The sequence below is a fragment of the Centruroides vittatus genome, unplaced genomic scaffold, assembly GCF_030686945.1.
Source record: "Centruroides vittatus isolate TY-2023 unplaced genomic scaffold, ASM3068694v2 scaffold_769, whole genome shotgun sequence".
Taxonomy (NCBI): Eukaryota; Metazoa; Arthropoda; class Arachnida; order Scorpiones; family Buthidae; genus Centruroides; species Centruroides vittatus.
The window spans coordinates 4,617,189-4,627,920 of record NW_027122717.1 but is presented as its reverse complement, the minus strand read 5'-3'; the positions used below and the strand labels follow the sequence as shown (position 1 = coordinate 4,627,920).

Sequence of the window (10,732 nt, the reverse complement as noted above, 5' to 3'; positions counted from 1 at the left end):
TCTTGAAGTTATAGTTATAACTGCTATCAAATTCTGTATTCATTCTAATTCAAATTCTACTTCAAATGAGTCGTTTAACTTGCTGGTTATCGGAACGGTTTTAGTAGTAACTTCAGTTTCTAGTCAGATAATGCTGGTTTTATATTTACAAGGTACAAAAGAATCAAAGGCTTTATGGTTTGAGAATATTTTCAGCTTTCCAGTAATAAGTAAGAAACATTTGAAAGGGAAATTCTGTTGTACAAGGCAAACTTCTTTTCCTACTCCCACGATTTCGACAGTTGGCAGAACCCTTAATGAAGAAATTCCTAGTTTATCTAAAAATACAATCGCTAGTAACAGTTATTTGGATTTTAAGGATTTAGAAGATAATTTTCTTCCTCATACAGAAAATACAGAGGAATCTGACCAATCAGTTTCTCGTTTTTCAAACGTAAATCAAGCGGAGAAGCCATTTGAAATAATTCATCAAGAATTTAATATGCTTAAATGCAACGATAAAGAAATAGCTATATTCAATTGTGACGACAAAGTTCACCCAAAAATAAATTTTCATTCCTTATCACCCAATAAAAAATGTCCTGGTTTAGAGACTGGAGGAACCGTTAAAAGTTCTGCAGATGAGGAATGGTGCTTTAATAGAAACCTTTCATTTTCGTGGCCACATAAAAATGGAACAAAATCTCAACTAAAAACATCACAAAAACTTAGCAGCTCCTTTCAAAATATCAATTGTCAAGATCAATACATTTCATCTATGATTACTAATGAACAAGAAGATTCTTCGTTAAACGAAGAATACTTTTCGCCTCTTCATTCAGCTTCGGAAACTCCAAAAAAGGAGTCTTCAACTCTTCAAGATGTGGAAGATTATATTTAGCCATTAATGAAGTCTTTTTGTCTTAGTTTTCATGAAGTATTTTTGTAAGAAATATAATTTTTAACATTTGAGTCGTTATATAATCTGTATCTATAATCAATTTTAATAATAAAATATAAGCTATGTGGAACATTTATATTTAACATGAAAACGTCTAATCAGGGGCGAATTCCGACCAAAACTTTTTGGCATGCTGAAAGTTATAATAAGAATAATAACATTCTGCCTATTGTTTAGTATATCTCTATCACTAAACAATAGGCAGAATGTTATTTGATGTGAATAAAAAAAAGCATGGACTATTATAAAGACCATACTATTATATCTACACATGAAATATATTATAATGAAAAAGTATTAAAAATTTATGATGATAATTCAATTTTTGTGGTCCTTGACACTGGGGGCTCATGTAGATCTGCCCCTGTACACAATACATGTATGCTGACTGGGTATCGCAAGCTTTCGATACAATCTGGCCGTGTTAAATGCTTGGAATGACGTCATGCGTGCGCACTTGTTTGCTGCGGAAAACCTCCACACGAGTTCCTGCAAGCATGGCACTGAATTAAAACGGTTAACCGTTAGCTGCTGATGTAAAAGGAAACACAAATGATAAAAAAATTCACACGTTAGAATAAATTATTATTGGCATATTTGTTCTCATATAAAAAGTATATTGACAATCAAAACTTTCTCTTAAGTATGCGGAGCATGCTAAGCAAGCCCAGAGAATTCGCCCCTGCCTCTAATATATTAAAACCTTTTTACATAAACTTTCTGGTTTTACATTCACAAACTAGGAAGTTTTCTGTCTTAACAAATTGGGAAAAGAAAGTGATCACTACTTTAAAACGTGAACATTTATGCACTCTAAGTTTTTTCCACACGTTTTCGTATTCTACCTATCACAAATTTTTAAAAACTTTTTCCGCCCTGTGGGCACTAAAAGGACCTTTTTTCGCAAGTCCATTACGAGTTCGGGTAGGCCCTCAATGGGGCGGCCGAATGGTGAAGGACGGGACCCGACATATCCGGATGGATTACCCCCGAAAAATTCCTGGGAATTTTTCGACGTGTTCGGATTTGATCCCAGGTCCCTTAGAGCGATAGGCTGCCATCTTGACTGCTCGGCCATCCTGCCGTCAGACATGGCTCGTATTGTTACCTTTAATAGCAAACAATTCAGCGCAAGGAGTGGCCAGCTCAAACTCCAAACCTGAATCGCATTGACCTTGTCTGGGATGCTCTAGGGAGACATATTGTTACTCTTAATTCTCATCCTCAGACTTTCCAGGCTTAGAGCAGCTTTACAATGGCTCTCACTTCCCACTGAACTCATAGACCGCATAATTGACACCATCACGTCAGTGCCGTAACGAGAGCGGTGTCAGCAGTGCCCAGGCACAGGGCGTAGACCCTGGGGGGCGTAGAAATGACCTGGACCAAGTTTTATATCATAGTTTTGGGGCGTAGTTACAGAAGCTCTCACCGGGCGCATAAAAAAAAACTAGTTACGACGCTGCATCACGCATCTCTGTATGTGATGTATTGCTGCTCGGGGGTGATCACACTCCATATTGAAGACACTTTTCCTATTCCAAACTGACACATCCAATTTGTCAATTTCATACACGTGCTAATTACTATAACCTCGTAATTAGACGGCCGGATGGCCGAGCGGTAAAGGTGGCAGCCTACTGCTCTGGGGGACCCGGGATCGAATCCGAACGGGTCGAATAATCCCCAGGAATTTTTCGGGGGGTGGTCCGTTCGGATATGTCGGGCCCCGTCCCTCACCACCCGGTCGCCCCATTGTGGGCCTGGCCGAACCCATAATGTAACTGTCTTGCAATTTGTTTTCATGGTATTTTACACCTTACTGTGTTGTACACTTTTTTCTCAGGTTCATAAAATCAGCATGTAACTTTTTGAGTTAACGCGGTTTTTGTGATTTTTTCTTAATTTTTGGAAACCAAAAGTTCAACCAATTAATAAATATTCGATTGAACTTTTTATTTGGTAAAAGTTTCTGTAAAATGTTTAACAATAATGCAATTATTTTAAATTTGTATTTTATTGTTTTTTTAAAAGATTTATTGTTAATTAGTGCTGTTATTTTCCCATTCAGATTTTATAACCGAAAATTTTTACTAATCGAATGGGAACCAAACAGTTACCTATTGAACTAGTTTGCCAATTATTTTCAGATAAGATATAGCGAACAGGAATAGAAACTGTAAAGGGATCCGTAGAGAGGAACTGAATCAATAGCGAGATTGAGGCCGAAGTTTTTAACGCGAAAACGTGTACGTCGGACGTTCGGCGCCTCTTTCCTGTAAGCCTAGAAGTTTGGCAATGGCGTTTGGAAAGTCAGTGCAATCGTGCTCGACATTCCAAACGCCATTGTCAAACTTCTAGGCTTACAGGAACGCGGCGCTAAACGTCCGACGTACACGTTTTCGCGTTTAAAACTTCGGCCTCAACCTCGCTAATTTTTCTTGCTGGTTGAACTTCTGCGAAAAATTGAATGTATCGATGACGCTCAAACAAATCAACACCTTTCTTTCCCGTAAATTAAATACATTTTTGGAAAAAAATAAGTTTTATTGTATTAATAACTTCAACCAAAAAGTATATCGAATGTGATTATCAGACTAAATTTTTATTAAAATAATTTTTATATTATTTAATTTACCTTCGAAACGAGATCTGGCAACACTAAACTATCAATTCAACCAGTGGCAGATGACTCATCGAGCCGAAGGTGTTGATTTTTTTTCCCTGTGTACAAAACTTGATTAAATGAATCATTATTAACCAAAATAAATTAAATTTCGATATTAATAATTAATTTATAACACCATAATAAGTATTAAGGTACGTGTTTTTGTATAATTTAATTATATAAAGTGCGTTATTCGATAAATCGATTTAAAAGTCTTGGCTTGAGTTTATTTCGACAAACTTGGTAATATTTATGGTGTTTTCCCCTTTAAAAAGCGCTGTAGATTGGTTTAGAATCAAGTAAATATTCTTTGTTACTTGAATAAATAAGCTATTTGATTAAAGTAAATAATGCGCAATAAATTGTAATGTAATTTCAATCAGTTAAATCATGTCTATTTCATAATGATGTTTTGCTTGTTAATTACACAATTACATTCTTAATTGTGTTTAAAGTATTTTTTCAAATATACACCAAATAGGTATACTTAAATTCCTTAATCTTAATTAAAAATTCGTTGATAATCAGCCTGCATTTCGTTAAATGATGATAAAGAGAGTTGCACAATAACTGATGCTTATTAAATATGTGATATACTTAATTATTAACTCATTTAAGTAAGATAATTCAATTTAATATAACTATAATATACAGAATTTTTTTAAGTGTTGAAGTATGTGTATATGTGCATAATTACACAATTAATAGTTAAAAGTTCTATATGTGAAGCTATGTCCTGGGGATCTAGATTTAACTATTTTTGGTAATGCTGAAATTTTGGTATCCAATGGTAATGAACTCGTGGCACATTTCAAATCATACGATACTTAATTACATTGGCTTCTAGTCTCTTAGACACTCACAGTTTGATGTTCAAATGTGTGATGTAAACATCTTGTTGCCATTGGATATCGAAATAGTTGAGACTATGATTCCAGTTTCTCAGTTAGAGAATATATTAACACATTTGGATCCTATGTGGACCTAATATATATTGCTTATCTCAGTCTGGACTTCATTAGCTTTGTGGCATTTGAAAGTAAAATTTTTAACTTTGCCTTACAACAGTTAAAGATTCTAGAACAGTATCAGCAACTCCTTTAATTATTTTCATCCATTAGCATAGAAGATAATATGTGGAATTAGTGGCGTAGCTATGGTTCTCCGGGCCTGGTGCGGAACCAGATTTGTGGGCCCTCGAAAAAATTTTTCGGGTCTTTTTTCTTGTGATTTTGGGGCCCCATGGGCCTATTGCTTTCTAGGGGCCCGGTGTGGACCGCACCTACTGCACCCCCTAGCTACGCCACTGTGTAGAATAAGATGTACATTTATGCAAAGAATTTGAGAGCATAACAGAGAACTAATAACTAGTATGCATAGAGATCTTGTGGCCACCCTGTACATATAAATACATATAATGATACTACTGGCAAATGACAAAATTGCTATCAAATGCTGTTTGATAGTATAAAATGCATATAAATTAAAATATCTTTGAAATAATTATATCAGAACTAGAATATTTTTGCCTTTATTTGCTGTTTAATTGTTTTCAAATTAATATTATGGAATAAGAGAATTTTTTGAATATATTTATAATTAAAATGATGATTCGTATGCTTGATTTGAAGGTGTCCTGATTCATGTTCTAATGAATAAAGACAAAAGTATTCCCATTTTATTTAAAGATAGATAGATACAAATGTTTTATATTATTGAACTATTTTATAGTTCAATAACATAAATCACATAGCTTATTTATATAATGATAAATTTTCTGAAGAATATATTTTAAATATGTGTAACAATTTTATTTTTGAATATGTTAAAAATCAAATATTAATTATTTTTAATGGTATGTTTGAAGACCCCATATAAATAGTAATTTTTTTAAAATATATTAATGCTTATAAGTGAAATAATTATTTTGAATCTGCATTTTGAATTATTAATGTTTCATAATTAATTTTGGTAGGAGTTTAAATTAAAAGATTTAATTAAATTGCATTTACTTTTAATCATATGTAATAATAATTTTTAATTGGATCAGGCTAGAAGTTACATCATTTGACATTAATTTTTTCTTTTCTATATTAATCTGTATTTTTATCAGTAGATTTGTTAGTGTACAGGTATTCCTCACTTTACGACCGAGTTCTGTTCCGATGACTATGTCGTTAAGCGAATTGGTTGATAAGTGAGGAGCTTGCGCCGGGAATATAGGATCGTTGTAAAATTATACAAATTATGCAACAAACTTCAAATTTATTCATAAAAAGACTATTATGGTACGCTATCAGCCTATTATAGTGCTATAAGGATATCATAGTACGCTTAGTACGCATGTCACCATTCGCCACTGATCGACACTCAAGCTGAGAAAGGGGATTCCCCGAATTGCAGGTCGAAACTCGATTGGTCGTTATGCAGATAGGTCTTAAAGTGAGGAGTACCTGTATTATATATTGCAAATTCATGCATATATAATATATATATTCAGAAATATTTGAAGATGCAGATATAATTTTGAAAAATAGTACTGAATATGTGCATGTTTATGCAATTAACTAGTTTGAAATTTTCACAAATACTTCTTTTAATGTATATAATAAAAATTTTATGATTTACACATATCTGAATATTGCCCATGCAATAATAAGGGAGCAATGACACAATAACAATAAATAATGTTTGAATTAGATAAAAGTTGTAAGTGATTTCCAGCTATAAAGGCAACTGCAACAAGTACAATCTTATTCTGGTCACATTGTTCATTTGGCATTGCAACTTGGAAAAACATGACCTTATAATAAACCAACATTCCCTTTACATCTACTGTATTACTACAAATATAAGCTGCAGGAGTTTAAAATTGGAAAATTTGAAAAAATAATAAAAAGATAAAAATGATTGTATATATATAACTTGTGTCAATTGCAGGGTATCTTTTTTTTTTTTTTTAGGCCTCGAGAATGATTTTCTGTCTTATTTACACTGAGATAACTCTTTCTTCATGGCTCTCCAATGATGCACATTCCTTTTGTCAACCATAAATGTTTTACTGGCTGCACAATTTCCAATTTCTTGGGCACACAATATAACTTTTTTTTTTTGAATTCAACATCATATGTAAACCATTATTCCATTATTAGTGAGTATGGGTAATAAAAAAATTTAAAATTCGATTTTACACAGCTGCTATTAAACAGCAACTGGATTACCATATTTATAAGACGATCTCGCATATATAGGATGAGGTGTGACTTTAAAGATCAAAATAAAGAAAATTAGATTTATTAATACAATTCTAATTTTATTTTGTTTAATCACAAGTAAAATATCAAATGAACGTAAATGCACACATTGTCCTGCAAAAATTACTGGCATTTTAAACTTTAAGGAAAAATCTTGTAGAATCGACAACATAATTTCTTCATGTAAAGTTAGACAATCGGAAACCTTTTTTCACCAATTCTTAACAGTCAAATTCACTCTCCGTTGATTACACTTATGAGTTTCTCCAAATTCCGATTTGTGAATAATCATCTGTTTTCACGTGGGAATGAATTAAAACTTATATCGGGCTTTTGTGTGATTTTGGAATTTTAATTTGGAATTCAATTCAAAAGCCTTGCTTTTCCTATTGTTATTCATCTTTACTCTTGACAATATACAAGAACAATTTAAACAACCCAGATAAAATACTTGCTTTTAAATACAAGAGGGTAAATTTAAGCTGAATTTACCCTCTTGAGTTTACCCTAAGGTTTGAATTTAAGCTGCACCCTCATTAGGAACAATGCACTTTCACTGCAAATATAAGTTTTTATATATAATCTAAATTGAATAACTGTATATATTTTTTTATCAAATTGTATTAAATCACAAAAAATTTTTATGTTATAGAGAATGTAATACACCTTTATGTTAAAATATAAAAAAATATTTTTAAAAATGTACCAACATATGATATGTAAGTTTTATGTTGTTGTATTCCAATTTATGTGATGTTTAATATTGTCGGAAATCTTACCAAATTTTGTATTCTTTAACAGCACTGAAGAGGGGTTGGGAAATAAACCAACCCGAAATGCATTTGATTAAATAAACGAAAATTTTCCTAACCATTGCTGTATGATCGTCTACCAGAATCATTATTTGGATTACAAGGACGGTACACACAGAATTAGTATACACAGCAACAATACTTACTATGTTTACAAATACATAGTTCACAAAAATTATTTGTAAGAATGCAAAGAATGTTTTGCTTGCATGTATAGGATGACCTAGGAATATGAAGCTGTGATAAATGAATAAAAACCTTACCTTATATGTGAGTAAATACAGTAAATCAAAAAATGCAAACAGGGAACTACCAAATAAACTGCTATCAATGATTGTAATACTAAGCACATGTAAAGACCTGATTGTTGGAGAGTGAGAGATTGGCAAAAATAAGAAGTTAAAATATTCGCTTTGAATTTAAGCTGCACCCTAATTTTACATCTTAAAAATTGAAATAAAAAATGTGGTTTAAATTTGAAGTAATATTGTACAATGCAGCTATCTTCTGCTATTTTTTTTTTTTAATTCGAAGGAATATTGTTTGCAAATGATGATACTTTCAGTTAGTTCTTTAGTCATTTTTAAAATAATAATGTAATTACTAAATTAAAAATAATCAATATTATAAATACAGAAATCTAAAAAGTGGTATTTAAATCATTGCCAAGATTTTTGCTTGTCTTATGCCATGCTTGTTCTCTTTTATCTTTTTCATAAAATGAAGAATTAAAATTCCATAGGCATTCTCATTTTATTCGATGATGGAAAACTGTTTCAAAGTTGTCACTGTATGACTTCATACAAAAGTGTTTGCTGATTGAATATGGATGTTTGCAAAATTGACATGAGTAGAACAAACTTTTTGTTTCTAGTTGCATTTGCTGTCATGAAGGGGGATTTACTAGTTATCAGGAAAACCGTCATGGTTGCAGTTGTCTGCATGGTTGAAAATTGCAAGGTGTGACCTGGTTTTAGAATACTTGTCCTTTAAAGTTAGGCTATTGGCTGTTTGTTGCTGAATAGAATAATAAATTAATAGCCTTTTAAAGCAGTTTATTTAATAATTTGAACAGGATATTTTAATAGTGAAAAGAATTGGTAAATAGGAATTAGTTGTTAATAGGTACTATCGGTTAAAAATGTTTCTTATTGTATTTGAATATAATTTTAAAACAAGTATTATACTTAGAAAGATTATACTATTGTCACAATGAATTTTGAGTGATGATGATACAGAAGATTTGGTTTTTGTTAGTTTCTCTTTATTGTGACAATTATATTTAACTTAAGTTGTTATTTCTAATCTTTAGTTATATTAATTTAGGAATGTGTATCTAATATAATAAAGTTATATAGTCCTCATTCACTCCCTGACCTACTGGTATGAAATGTTTGAGTAGAAATGTAATTCTTGAGAAAAATAAAATGTTAAGAGAGGCGTTAAGTATATTACCAGAAAAATGGAATTTCAAAATAAAAAATATTTTTTATGCACTGTGAGACCTCAAAGTGTAACACTTGACATTTAGTAAATGCCACAATGTTAAAGCAGTTGATTGATTAAGTTAAGTCATATTTGCTTATTTTAAAAGATTTTTGTTAATTTTTTCTGCATTATTTAAATTACTCTCTCTCTTGTTTTAATATTGATTATTTTTTACATTTATTTGATATATATAAAAAAATTGTTTATATAAACAATTGTGAACTGACTACAGCACAGATGCAAAGAGCATCATGAATCAATGTGAAATACTAATTTGAGCTGCTAGTGTAAAATATATACATATATACATACATAGATACACTAAAATTCTTAAAAACTAAAATTAGTACAATAATTTTATATATTATTGTATTAATTTTAATTTTTTAGTTACATGGAACCTTTATAAACTATAATTTTTATCTTTAATACAATGTATATACTCTTTAAATACTAGAATATGGATATATACAAATTTGTATTAATTAGCACACACTATATCTGGATTCTCAAAAAAAATTAATTGCTTTTTCTAATATGTAATAAATATCAAATTTTTAGAAATGAATAATAATTTATTAAAAGTACTAAAGAAAAAACAATAGAAGAGTTCTCCATCATTCATTCATTTTTTAAGATTTTATACAGTGAAAAAGATATTTTCTAATTCAAGATTTAAAAATATTAAATTAATATCATTTATTTAATTTCATTATTTTTAATTGGAATATTAATTTTTTTTCTTGAAAAATGTATCAAATAACATTTTTATTCAATTAACAACTTGTTTTGACTTATTATAGTTGACCATAAATAAATTTTAGTTAAATGAGCAATTATTTATTGTGACATCATCACAATGCTGGACTGCAATTTTAATCATATTTTTAATTTATTTAATATGCCCTCCATTTCAAATTATTTGTAATGGCTTGCCTCTGTACATTATACTTTTCCTTTAACAATAAAGTTGTGCCAGTCATCTATTAACTGCTTTCAGGGAAAGTTTTGAATTTGAAATAACATGACTTCCGGTTTGCATTGGAAGTTCGTATATATTTAATTGGGGCCTCCTCCCCTTAAGGTTTCCATATCTGGTCTTGGATTTTATCTATGTAACTTTGTTCTCGAGATTAAGGAAAAATAGACGGACTGATGACAGTGGGAATTTATAGGTCTACAATTTTTTCAAATTGCAACTCGATATGTCAAATTTTTGGATTGGATTTGATTTCTGAGCAATGTTAAAACTACTGTGAGCTGTTAATCCATTCCAGATCATTTTAAATAGGTTCTATATAAAGTGAAGTTATACAGCATAAATGATTAAGGAAAATGTTACACTAATGCAAAAGCATTAAAGAAAAATTGAAATTTTTAGATCATATTTGAATCTGAATTTAATGAGTAATGTTGATAGAAATACCTTTGTCATTGTCTTCAAATCAATATTCATTAAATGATTAATTTAGTGTCTAAAAATAATGATTTTTGTGCAATAAAAATCAATTTAATTATATATTGTATATGTATGTAGTTTATCTAAATTAAGTCCTTTTATATATTAATG

General features: G+C 30.5%; 1 protein-coding gene across 1 annotated transcript in view; it reads left to right on the top strand.

Annotated features, from left to right (window-relative positions):
* Positions 1-3,614: 3,614 nt before the first annotated feature.
* The window catches only part of Syx7 (syntaxin 7), a 38,185-nt gene continuing 31,067 nt past the window's right edge, over positions 3,615-10,732 (top strand). The window contains exon 1 of the mRNA XM_067288076.1: positions 3,615-3,760. The gene's annotated coding sequence lies outside the window, so the exon portion shown is untranslated. The remainder of the gene's footprint in view (positions 3,761-10,732) is intronic.